Source organism: Pseudopodoces humilis, chromosome 4 (assembly GCF_049639895.1).
Source record: "Pseudopodoces humilis isolate 2021_Gansu_Grassland_sample_001 chromosome 4, ASM4963989v1, whole genome shotgun sequence".
Lineage (NCBI taxonomy): Eukaryota > Metazoa > Chordata > Aves > Passeriformes > Paridae > Pseudopodoces > Pseudopodoces humilis.
In genome coordinates, this window is record NC_142203.1 from 41,441,659 (window position 1) to 41,455,524 (window position 13,866).

Consider the following 13,866-nt stretch of genomic DNA (forward strand, 5'->3'; position numbering starts at 1 on the left):
ATCAAAATTAACAGGCATCAGTTTTTAAATCAAAGTACATTTTCTGTGGCACATTGTCGTGGTTTTAAACCAATAACTAAGAAAATTACTTATTTCTTGCTGTGAGATATGGATTAGAACAAGAGCAAAACAGGCATAAAACTTAAAAGGGAAAAAAAAGAAAGTTTATTGACAAACTACAATAAGAACACCAGAATAAACTTCCAGAAAAACCTTTTCATCCCCTGTCTACCCACTATTCCCTTGTTCACATGACAAAAGAGACAAAACCTTTGGAACTTTGATGGTTAAAACAGTCCCAATTCTTGCTACAGTCTTTTCACCAGTCTTTGTAGAGAAACAGAAGTTTCTTCCTGTTAATTTATGGAGTTTCTCACAAGAAAAACTATTTTTCTTATAGTTTTCCATTGCTCTAATGTTAGCTGCCCAGAGCTGCTGTTATTAGAGCCCACTCCTCCCATTTTCACATCACTCTCAAGTGTGTATGGGCCATGAGTCTAGGGATGGGATTTTTAAGGATAAGTTATTCAAAGGCAAAAAGTCTTCTTCATCTGTTTCCGTGAGCTTCACTAGAAAACAGTTTTCTCATTGCCTCTCAAGGCTTCAAATCTTCCAGCACTTCACTGTACCATAATTACTCTACTTTTTTACTCAAAATTTACACTTTGAACACTCTATTCCTCCCTATTTACTGTCATGAATTAAAGGAGTGTTTTCGAGACCTTATTGTCCATTTCCATAGTTTTAACAGAAAGATATTTCAGCTTAATTAAAGCATCTTCTTAATTCTCTACCTTTTCTTTTCTTTCCTGTCACTAGTAGTTTATAAAGTCTCTTTTCGTGTTGATCACTCTCTTTTCTCTGTCTGGATAAAAAGATTAATCCGCAAGTCTCATCTGGGAAATGAAAGAGTTAAAATCTTGCCCAGGCTGTTGTAGGTAGTTCTGTGGCTTCGGCCGGTGCAGGAGCTGGAGCCGTCTGCGATGGAAAGTTCCTCATGGCTGCTCTGGAGAGTGTAGGCGCCGCGCCCAGCCCGCTGCAGGCCCAGAGCCCCTCTCCTTCTTCACTCAGCAGTCTCCAGTGAATCCAGCCACAGCAAAAAACCTGCAGCCGAGCCAGAGATCGGCTCGGCCCGGCCCAGCCGGAGCCCGGAGAAAACCCCCTCCACAGGGCCCGCATCCCCCGGCCGGGAGACGCTGGGCCCAGCCCAGTCCCCGCCCGGCCGCATGGCCTGGGCAGGGAACGGGAGGCCTGAAGCTCTGCCGCCCTTCCCAGCCAGGAAACAAAGAGAACCAAGAGAGCTCTGGTTTTACACTTTAAGGTAGGGTTCACAAGTTGATCCCACTTTTCAATGGCCTAAACTGCTGTCAATTCTCAGCAATGACCGATAATTGGTCAGGAGAAAAGACGCCAGGCAGATCCCAGCAACTTCAACTTTCTTAAAGGTAAAGTAACTCCATGACACACATATAACTGAACTATGTAACTGAATAGCACAAGATTTCCTGCAGGTCAGAAACATAAACATGACCAAATAATGAGTAGGTAAACCATGGAATAAAACTCCCACACGAAGGCTATTAATCCAAATATTTCTAAATAACCATTATCTCCAAAAGATTAACAGTTCATATTTTCTGAAAATAAACCAGTGACATTCATGGCATCCTTTCCTGTTCAAAAAGTCTTTTCTTAAACATATACTCTTGGCTTCTGTTAAAACCACAATTTTCAGATTAGATTGCATTTTAATCTCACTGTTGCTGGTCATGTATGAACAGCAGAGGATTGCCCTTGAGCCTGGATCATTCATTAAGTTAGCAACCATCACATGTCCTTAATTTTTAATCCCATTGGAAACTTTCAGAAAGCAAAGACATATTTAACGGTGCTTGCAAGCAAGACAATGATGAAAATAAGATTGTGTTATGAGAATAAAATCACAAACAACATATCTAGTTCATCCACTAAATTAATATAAAGTTAATGGTGGGATTCTCTGAGCTTTGAGACAGGTAGTGAAGAAATAACTCCAGAGACCACGTTGAGTTTTTATCTTACTGAAGCCCATACCTAATTAACATGCACATCCTTCTCTGTTTGTGCCCTTGTTTGCTCTGTGTAAACAACTTGATATAGCTGTTTTCCCCTTGTGTTCAAACAAGCAAAAACCTTTGATACTATGAAGAAAATTAGTAACAGGTGAAAGACCATGTTTAACTATGTTGGGACAAAGCAGCCGTTTGCTTTAAAGTATTTGTCCTCTAATCTTTTTTAATTCCTAACAGATAATAACCATTGTCTGTCAGCAGAACTCACATATATCAATTTCTCTAAAGTCCACATGAAAATAAACATGGAGGGTTTTTGAGGTATTCTAAATAAGTTCCTATCTATTCCAAAAAGTCATCTAAAAGGCAAATATTCTCTTCAGATTTAAATTTCCCTTAAGAGCCACATTTTTTGTCTTTTGTATTCTCAATATAAAAAATATTCACTCAATTTTCGCCCAATGAATACATTTATTTTCCTATTGTTAAAATAAAAGAGGCCTGATAAAACATTAAATCATTCACAGCCAATTTAAGTTGGAAATCTCAGTCACTGTGACACCATTATGTTTGTTTTCAGAAACAGAGGTTTCTACTGAAGATTGTTAGCAAGAGTTTAGCAGTTGTTCCTAGCTGTTGAGCTCCGGCCAAAAAAAGTAAGTCCAATCACATCCTCATGCATTCTAAAAGGACTTTTAAAGACTAGTATTTCAACCTAATCAATTTCACTAAGAAATGACACAGAAACTCCATACAAACTCAACTTCAAGGTGGCTTTTCATTTTAAGATAACATTTCATAGATAATTTCATTTAAAGATACCATTTCATTTTCATTTTAAGATCCTATTTCATAAATCTTGCTTAGTAAAAATCAAGGAAGGGGAAGGAGAGTTGTTTAAAAAAAAGGAAAAAAAATGGGGGGAAAAAAAGCACTTGCTTCTCAACTTCTTTTCTAAAGAAAATAATTAAGTGCAAAATGCCTGCTTTGCAGATAGTTTTCTGGAGCTTTCTGAGCTGTTTGTTGAAGACTCTGACACCCAACTACCACTTCAATTGGACTACAGAACTGAAGCTTCGAGTACATACCACAAATTGATTTGCAGTGATTTAGTCACAGTTCAGTAAGTAGCTGTGAGTGGCATTGTGTCTTAAAAATTTCAGCATACTTTGCAAAAAATATGAGAATACTTGTTTTAGGTCTGAAATTCTACTGTGTAGAAGTTTCCTACAAACTCTTTGCTCTTACCAGTGTACAATCCCCCCCTCAAAAAAAATCCCCAAACAAACAAAAGTACAACTCCCCCCAAATCCATTCAGCCAACCAGCCAACCAAGTAAGCAAGCTAGGAACCCCAACCAAACAACAACAAAATCCAAATAGGTTTTTTTTTTCTTTTTTTATTATTTACATGAAAAAATATTGAAACCAATACTGAATTTTATTAAAAGTGTGTATGTTCAAAAATGACAGAAAAAATTCTGCTGGTGAGAGCATCAGTTTGACAGAAAGAATAAGAAATGTTTATCTAGTGTTTCTCCATCAGTAAACAAAGATACTTTCTACATAGAAATTAAGTGCTATTCTGTGTATGATAGTATGTGAGACAAGCATATGTTGTGGTCTGAAAATGCTGTAGTGTGTAACATAAAAGAACTTCATTTTGGCATGTGGACTGTTCAGCTTTTCCTTACCAACAGACTTCTGTGAAATAGCTCATAAGGTTTAACTTAAACATGTCTATTTATACAACATGTTGTATTTTACAGAAATGTTCCCTAAATTAAAAATGTACCGCAAATGCACCTGGGATCAGAAACCTATATTTCAGGTGTTGTGAAGAGGAATCAACTTTTATGGAGAGAAATGAACTTATCTACTTGCTTACTTAATTTCAAAAATATGGCTCAACATTCTGACTGACAGACTCTGAGATCTAAATAAGAGAATTCTCAGCAAGGAAGTTTTATTCTTGTTGTCTTTACTTCTCTCTACCATGGGCACACTGTGTACTACATCAGAAATATGAGCAGGCTGGGTTTTTAGCTTTAGATTTTTTTAGCTTTTTGATGCAAACTCATTTGGCGTAAATGTTTTATTTCCTGCTTTGCATTAGCACAAAAGAAGTTGATGAAAGAAAGAAAGAAAGAAAGAAAGAAAGAAAGAAAGAAAGAAAGAAAGAAAGAAAGAAAGAAAGAAAGAAAGAAAGAAAGAAAGAAAGAAAGAAAGAAAGAAAGAAAGAAAGAAAGAAAGAAAGAAAGAAAGAAAGAAAGAGAAAGAAAGAGAAAGAAAGAAAGGAAAGAAAGGAAGAAAGAAAGGAAGAAAGAAAGAAAGAAAGAAAGAAAGAAAGAAAGAAAGAAAGAAAGAAAGAAAGAAAGAAAGAAAGAAAGAAAGAAAGAAAGAAAGAAAGAAAGAAAGAGAAAAAGAAAGAAAGAAAAAGAAAGAAAGAAAGAAAAAGAAAGAAAGAAAGAAAGAAAGAAAAGAAAGAAAGAAAGAAGAAAAAGAAAGAAAGAAAAAGAAAGAAAGAAAGAAAGAAAGAAAGAAAGAAAGAAAGAAAGAAAGAAAGAAAGAAAGAAAGAAAGAAAGAAAGAAAGAGAGAAAGAAAGAAAGAGAGAAAGAGAGAAAGAGAGAAAGAGAGAGAGAGAAAGAGAAAGAAAGAGAAAGAAAGAAAGGGAAGAAAGGAAGAAAGGAAGAAAGGAAGAAAGGAAGAAAGAAAGAAAGAAAGAAAGAAAGAAAGAAAGAAAGAAAGAAAGAAAGAAAGAAAGAGTCTTTTTATGTTAACTAAGATATTAATTAAAAATAAACAGTTTGCTTCAGGAAACTCAGAGAGCATTTTTTTGGTGTTATCTTGATATGAAAGCCCAACTAAAAAATCATTAGAGCTCTTTATCCTTTCACTTACCCACTTCTCTTCTGTCCCTTCCTAACGTTTCTTTTCCCCTCATCTTTCTCTCCCTTTTCCTTCAGCTCCCCTTTTTGTTCCTGGAACATTCTGTTTCTCTTATGAGCTAACAAGTTTGCTGTGGCCTTGTGTCTCATTCCCTTCCAGGCTTGCAGCTGTTTTGGCAACAGAAGAAAAAATCCCCATAACAAATCAAATAAAAGCCCATTCTGTGAAGAGGAATTGAAAACAGCAGGCCTCAAAGAGGACTGCACATGAGATGCCTTGTTCTGGCTTTCAACACGGCTCAAATCAGAAACACATTACCATAATCTGAAACAGCCCACTGCTAACACAAGACAGATGGTGGGTAATAACCCATGCATCATTAATAAATAAATTCCAGCATTAAAGGCTTTACAAAGTATGACAACATTATCTGGGCAAAATTACTGCCCCTTTTCCACCCCCAGCATTATTTCACTCTCTTGTGGGTCTCTTTCACTCCCTCTCTCCCTTTTAAAGTGATTGTTCTTTTGAAGGAAATTAAACATGGTGCAAGTTTTAATCACATGAAAGCTATCTTAGTGTACAAGTCTGAAACTCCATAAGGGAAAAATAAAATAGCTGCCAAAGTGTAATTGCTCCCATGTACTTCTACTGGATCAGCAAATGATGATTTATTGCATTGTACTCCACTAGCTGTCCTTGCCCTCTCTCATATTCTACTATTTTATTTCACTAGAAATTTCAGGCAAAAATTTTGCATAGTGTTTTCTACTAAATTGTAGGATATATGTGTCATTTCTCAGCTTTCCTTCTGCAAACTGTGCCATCTGTCTTCTCCCTTTTCTTTCTCACTTATTTCAGAGATAAATTTGGGTAAAATATATGCCTTTAACAAATGTTGGAGAGTATTTATAATGTAATAAGATGGACCTACCACAACACTTTTTTGCCTGACCAACACGAGTATCACTTGAAAAGGGAAGAGAGAGCAGATGGGATGAAATTTTTACAGTTTCACTGTTACAAGTACAGAGCATGAATCCCAGGTGAATTTTGAAACCTGTGTTTCCAGAGTTCATAGTGTTGCACTTGCTATGGCACTGCAGGCCTGTCATAAAGACCGAAGAAGACTTGAAAGTCTGTTTGTGTCTCTGTGGTGGGTTAATCTTTACTGGACACCAGATGCCCACCAAACCATGTTTATCATTTCACCTCTTCAAAAGGACAGTGGGAGAAAACACAATTAAAAGATCATGGCTTGAGATAAGGAAAGAAGATCATTCATGATTACATGGAATCACAGAATATTCTGAGTTGGAAGGGACCCACAAGGATCAACAAGACCAAACCATAAGTGAATGGCTCATATGGTGATTGAACCAGCAACCTTCATGATGTTAGCACCATGCTCTAACCAAGTGAGCTAATCTCAAGGTCATGGGCAAAACACCTTTGGTTAGAGGAAATTAATTTAATTTACCACAGATTTACTGTAGTAGAGGAGGAAGGTGAGAAATAAGAACAAAAGTAAAAACATCTTTCCCCAACCCCTCCCTTCTCACAGGTTCAGTTTCACTTCTAACTCCACCACCCTTTGCTCCCTACTTAAGTGTCCCAGAGGGATGGGAGATTGGGGTTGAAATCAGTTCAAAGCCCTTCATCTCTGTCTCTTTTTCCTTCTCATTCTCTTTCTCTGCTCCAGCCCCAAGCCACTCCCATGGGAGAAAGCTCTTAATAAACTTCTCCTATGTGGGTCTTTTCTGGGAACTACAGTTCTTCAAAAACTGCTTCAGCATGGATTCTTTCCATGGGGTGCAGTTCTTCAGGAAAACACTCCTTCCACATTGGTCCCCCATGAGATCATTAAACCTGACAGCAGGCCTGAATCAAGAGGTCCTCCCCTTCATGCACTGCAGCTCTGATCAGGCATCTGTCCCTGTGTGGGCTCCCCCAGGCTGCAGCTGTCTTCAGGACATAACATCTCCATGTGCTGCAGGAGAATTTCTATTGTGCCTTGAGCACCTCCTTGCCCTCCTTTTCCACTGACCTTAGTTTCTAGAGGGCTGTTTTTCTGACATATTCTCACTCTTCTCCCAGCCGCTGTTTCACAGCTATTTTTTAAACTTTCTTGAATACATTATCACAGAGTGACTACAAACAGTGTGAGTAGCTCTAAGATACCTGCAGAAAACTTGTGCACAACACAATGTTATGCTTGCTAATTTTCATGGAATTTAACAAACATTACAGTTTTGAGCTTAAGTTTACCAGACAATCTCATCTACAGAATTTCTAGGTTTAGTAATGGAATCAAATTTATTCCCAGATTCCTTTTTCTTTTCTTTTTTGTTGTATAAAAGTTGCTTTAACAACTACATATAGCTATTTGAGAAATCTTCCTTACACGGGAGTAATAAATAGATTCCAGAAAGCAGCAAGAGCAACTCCCAGATTCGAAGGGCTGTGATGAACAGGTCTCCGTTAAATAAGTACACCATTCACTTCTTGGTTCAGTTTTCTAGGTTTGTTCACTTACAGAACTGCTGCTGCATTAAAATAACCTGCAAAACAAGAGCTTTTCTTATATCTTTAATTAACTCAAAGCAATAGGGGAAATTATTAAAGATAGCAATGATTTAAGATAGTAATGATATGATATATGGAATCTATATCTGTATTATAACGCATCTTATTAGAAAAATTAGAAAGTAAAATACTCATATTCGTTTTAAGAGGGAGGGAGGCAGGAAGGCAGGAAGTCAGGAAGGGAGGGAGGGAGGGAGGAAGGGAGGAAGGAAGTGGCGGAAGGAAATGGCGGGAGGGAGGGCGGGAGGGAGGGAGGAAGGGAGGGGGGGAGGGAGGGAGGGAGGAAGGAAGGAAGGAAGGAAGGAAGGAAGGAAGGAAGGAAGGAAGGAAGGAAGGAAGGAAGGAAGGAAGTGGCGGAAGGAAGGAAGTGGCGGAAGGAAGGAAGGAAGTGGCGGAAGGAAGTGGCGGAAGGAAGGAAGGAAGGAAGGAAGGAAGGAAGGAAGGAAGGAAGGAAGGAAGGAAGGAAGGAAGGAAGGAAGGAAGGAAGGAAGGAAGGAAGGAAGGAAGGAAGGAAGGAAGGAAGGAAGGAAGGAAGGAAGGAAGGAAGGAAGGAAGGAAGGAAGGAAGGAAGGAAGGAAGGAAGGAAGGAAGGAAGGAAGGAAGTGCGGAAGGAAGGAAGGAAGGAAGTGCGGAAGGAAGGAAGTGCGGAAGGAAGGAAGTGCGGAAGGAAGGAAGTGCGGAAGGAAGGAAGTGCGGAAGTGCGGAAGTGCGGAAGTGCGGAAGTGCGGAAGTGCGGAAGTGCGGAAGTGCGGAAGTGCGGAAGGAAGGAAGGAAGGAAGGAAGGAAGGAAGGAAGGAAGGAAGGAAGGAAGGAAGGAAGGAAGGAAGTGGCGGAAGGAAGGAAGTGGCGGAAGGAAGGAAGTGGCGGAAGGAAGGAAGTGGCGGAAGGAAGTGGCGGAAGGAAGGAAGTGGCGGAAGGAAGGAAGTGGCAGAAGGAAGGAAGTGGCAGAAGGAAGGAAGGAAGGAAGGAAGGAAGGAAGGAAGGAAGGAAGGAAGGAAGGAAGGAAGGAAGGAAGGAAGGAAGGAAGGAAGGAAGGAAGGAAGGAAGGAAGGAAGGAAGGAAGGAAGGAAGTGGCGGAAGGAAGGAAGGAAGGAAGGAAGGAAGGAAGTGGCGGAAGGAAGGAAGGAAGGAAGTGGCGGAAGGAAGGAAGGAAGGAAGGAAGGAAGGAAGGAAGGAAGGAAGGAAGGAAGGAAGGAAGGAAGGAAGGAAGGAAGGAAGGAAGGAAGGAAGGAAGGAAGGAAGGAAGGAAGGAAGGAAGGAAGGAAGGAAGGAAGGAAGGAAGGAAGGAAGGAAGGAAGGAAGGAAGGAAGGAAGGAAGGAAGGAAGGAAGGAAGGAAGGAAGGAAGGAAGGAAGTGGCGGAAGGAAGGAAGTGGCGGAAGGAAGGAAGGAAGTGGCGGAAGGAAGTGGCGGAAGTGGCGGAAGGAAGGAAGGAAGGAAGGAAGGAAGGAAGGAAGGAAGGAAGGAAGGAAGGAAGGAAGGAAGGAAGGAAGGAAGTGGCGGAAGGAAGGAAGGAAGGAAGGAAGTGGCGGAAGGAAGTGGCGGAAGGAAGTGGCGGAAGGAAGTGGCGGAAGGAAGTGGCGGAAGTGGCGGAAGTGGCGGAAGTGGCGGAAGTGGCGGAAGTGGCGGAAGGAAGGAAGGAAGGAAGGAAGGAAGGAAGGAAGGAAGGAAGGAAGGAAGGAAGGAAGGAAGGAAGGAAGGAAGGAAGGAAGGAAGGAAGGAAGGAAGGAAGGAAGGAAGGAAGTGGCGGAAGGAAGGAAAACAGGCCAGTTATGAGTTTTCCTGTGGCTAAAATATTGCAAAGAGAAAGAGCAGAACAAGGGAAACAGTGTGCACAATTGAAATCAGTGCATTTAATTCCATAACTTTTGAGTGGTATTCTGCATGGGAACTGAATAAAATCTGCTTTTAGTTTCAATCACAAGTAGTAGAATGACAACTAACCAACAGAAAAAAAAACCACACATCTTTTCTAGAGAAAACTTTTGATTGGCTTTTTAAGGGCTTTCATTCAATCTCTATATTGGATTTGTATACTCAAGATTTGATACCAGGAGGGGCTACAAGGGTGGCTTCTCTAAGAAACTGCTGGAAGCTACATGCATGCCTTGCAGAGCAAAAATCTGACAGCCTCACAGACAGATGTGCCACTGGTCAAGACTGGGCCAAGTAGAAATAATGGTAATGCCTCTGTGATAACATATTTAAGAAGAAGAAAAAACAAGTTACTGCACAGTTGTAATTGAGGCCAGAGAGAGAATATGTGAGAGGAGCAGCACTGCAGACACCAAGGTCAGTGGAGAAGGAGGGACAAGAGGTACTCCAAGTGCTGGAGCTGAGATTCCCCTGCAACCCGTGGTGCAAACCATGGTGAGGCAGCTGTGCCCCTGCAGCCCATGGAGGATCATGTGGAAGCAGAGAACCACCTGCAGCCCATGAAGGACAGCCATACTCAGGGGGATGCCTGAGAGGAGGCTGTGACCCAGTGGGAGGCGTACAGCAAGGGGAGTCCCTACCACAGCAGCCTGTCCTTAAAGGACTGCACCCCATGAAAGAGTAGCCCCCTGCAGCAGTCTGGGGAGCACTGTTGCCCATGGCATGGACTCACACTGAAGAAGTTCACGGAGAACTGTGTCCCATGGGAAGGCCCCTACACTGGAGCAGGGAGGGGCTCCTCTGCCTGAGCAATTGGAGAAATAACATGTGATGAACTGACCATAACCCCTATTCCCTTTCTCCTTGTGCAATTGGGGTGGAGGAGGTAGAACTGGGAGGGAAGCAGGTGTTTTGAAGGTCTATTTTTTACTTCTCGTTATCTTGCTCTGATTTTCTTAGTAACAGATTCAATTAATATCTTTAATTCTAGTTTGTTTTGCCCATGACAGTATTTGGTGACTGATCTCATCTGGTCTTTATCTTAGCTCATGGATCCTTCATTATATTTTCTCTCCCCTGTAAAACTGCAGAGGGGAGTGATAGAGAGGCTTTGGTGGGTGCCTGGAATCTAGCCAGGGTCAGCCCACTACAGACTCTTAGGAAATTAAGAAAACAGAATAATGTTCTTTCCTAAAAATATTTATGCCCCCTTAAAGAAAGGTCACTCTCCAGACCAAGCCAAAACATAATGGCTCAAAACTATAACCATTACTTACTATAATACAGATATTACTTAAAATATTACTTTCAAAGAAATCACTGAAAAAATATTCACATTTATGTAAGTAAACGTTCTCTAAATTTATTTAAGAGAATTTCATCACCCTGTTAAATGACAGAAAAGATGTTTAGATCAACTTTCAATATTTTTTAAGATACAGATGTTTTAAATGTAGTGCTGCAAAGAACTAAAATAGAAGAAAACATTTTTTGATGTCAGCAGGCATTGTATATACTAAAAATTTCTGCTAGAACTTCACAAGAGCTCCAAGAGTCCCTGAGGGTCCCTGACCACCTCCTGGGAGAAAGTATATTAACAGCTCTTTTATCTCACAATATAGAATTTCACTACAAGAATATTCTTAGCCATAAAATCACCTGAAGACCATTTAGGTGCCATTTAGTGGGACCTTGAATGCCTGGAGAGTTGAGAAGAGAGAAACCTAATGAGGCTCAACAAGGGCAAGTGTCAGGTCCTGCTCCTGGGGAGGAACAGCCCCAAGTGCCAGCACAGGCTGGGGCTGACCTCCTGCAGAGCAGCTCTGTGGAGAAGGACCTGGGACTCCTGGTGGATCACAAGTTGTCCATGAGCCATCAGTGCCCCTGTGGCCAGGAGGGCCAGTGGTATCCTGGGGTGCAGAGTGTGGCCAGCAGGTCGAGGAAGGTGACTCTCCCCATCTACTCAGCCCCAGTGAGGCCACACCTGGAGTGCTGTGTCCAGTTCTGGGCTCCTCAGCACAAGAGAGACAAGGAGCTGCTGGAGAGGGTCCAGTGGAGAGCCACAAGGATGGTCAGGGGTCTGGAGCTTCTCTCTTGTGAGGAGAGACTCTGGGAGCTGGGCCTGTTTGGTCTGGGGAAGACTGAGAGGGGATCTCAGCAATACATACAAATCTCTCAAAGTTAGATGCCAAGAGAACGGTGCCAGGCTCTTTTCAGTGGTGCCCAGTGACAGGACAAGGAGCAAGAGCCATAAAGTAAAGCACAAGGAGTTCCACCTTAATATGAGGAAGAATTTCTTTACACGGAGGGTGGCAGAGCACTGGCATAGGCTGTTGGGGAAGGCTCCCTGTCTGAAGACATTCAAAACCCACCTGGACATGTTCCTGTGTAACCTGCTCCATGTGATCCTGCCTTTGCATGGGCGTTGGACTGGATGATCTCGAGAGATCATCCCATCCCTAAAAATTCTGTGATTCTGCTATTTTTGGTAGGAACTGGGTAATGGTATCCAGGATTGTCAACCTCTATTGTAAATTTCTGTGTATGAGAAGAAAATGATTGTTTTCACAAATGTGGATGTAAATGTAAATGTCAGAAATTAAATGGACTCATCTGTTAATGCTTTGCTTTTATCTATTTTCATGTAAAGTAATTTTAGGTTTTCCTAAGGCAAAAATCAGCATTAAATAATCTACCTAAGCAACAATACAATGCAGTGGAAAAGTGATTATAAAGTAAATCAAAATTTGCCTAAAACTGGTCATTTTCATGGAAAAGATATTTTTTTTGTTAGATATTTTGGTGCTTAATGCTGGCTCCTTAACAGTGACTCAGTTCAACATACCAAACACACAAGTCAATGGATTATATTGTCAGACTGTACTATGCCAGCTGAGGACCCTTCACACCAGTTCATTTCTCTTCCAGTTTCACTTGCTTTTCTTGAGCAATGCAGAGGATTCAGGGGGCCTCCTTCTCTGGGGAGAGATTAAATGAGAATGTGATAGGTGTATCTGTGCCTAATTAACTAATGAGCATTTTCTGACCTTATGCAAGAATAGCTAACATTGTTCATAAGAAGTAGTGCAGAAAAGCTGTTGTTATGCATTATAAACAGCATAGTGAGATGCAAGCTATGGTTCAACAGACTGAACTTCCCTTAGTATGAGTTCCTCTTACTTTCTAAGACAAATACTTTCCAGCAGACTTTAAAACTAGAGTCAGTACTACTATGTGTGCCAATGCTTAGAAATTTCTTTAGGATATTAAATTCTTATTCACAGATATGAAAGGCCAGTGTCTCAAATATAAATATCTCTTCCTAGAATTTTTTGTATTAAATATTGGGGGACTCACACTTAAAAAGTGAAACAAAGCCAAATTATTTTCCTAATTATATCAAAATGCTATCAACCAACATAATTCCACACAAATAAGTGCCGTTTTTCTATTAATGAGATTAATTAGATTGTTCAAAACCAAAAATTAAGTATTTAATTATATTTAGTATAATATTGAAATTGATTTTTTTTCTTTAACATTAAATTTCCATGCAAAGGGGATACATGAAGTACATACTCATTTAGGTTGAATAGAAACAAGATTATTTAAAAAGAAGCATTTTAAAATGTAAATTTAAATTTATATATAAAGGTCATAATATTAGTAGCATATGCATTATTTGCTGTTGAGAAACTTTTGCATTATATTCTTATCACTGTCTCAGTTTTCAGTACTTAAGTGCTTACAGATGCCTGTCAGTGATTTCCTGCTTATGGAAACAAACTGATATTTTTATTTCTAAAGCTGCAAATAAATTAAAGGCATAAAAGAAAGATAAGGAAAAACATAACTCAAATTATCAGCTGGTATGCTGAACAAATAAATGTTATTCTTTAAAAGAATAACATACCTTTTTTCTTCTAAAAGTTAACTGAAATCATATGCATACTTCAACTAATTTCAAGAGTATGGGAACACAAGAATAATGGCAGCTTGGGCTAAATAATGTTTAAATGAGTTATACATACTGCAATTCACAGGGTTTTGGGAAATTTGCCTTTGAATATTAAACAGCTAGCTGAAGCAATCTATGAACCATTTAGCAAATATCTCTAGAAAGCTGTGGATGATGCTGAGGTCTCAGAAGAGCAGGGAAGGTCAAATTCAGAGCCTATCATCAAAAAAAAGGGAGAAGGAACACCTAGGGAGCTGTAAACTGTTCAGCCTGGCTGTAATACTGGAAAGCTACTGAAACAAATTATTGAACAATCAATTTGTAAGTTCTTGGAGGATAATAAGGTGATAAGGTATGGTCAGCAATAATTTGTGAAGAATGAATTGTCAAACCAATTTCATTTTCAGTACCTTCTGGGTACTGGCTTTGTGGTTAAGGAACAGTCAGCAGAAATGCTGTTGCCTGTCTTTATTTAATTTTTGAGTGCACCACATTTTTTATAAGCAAAC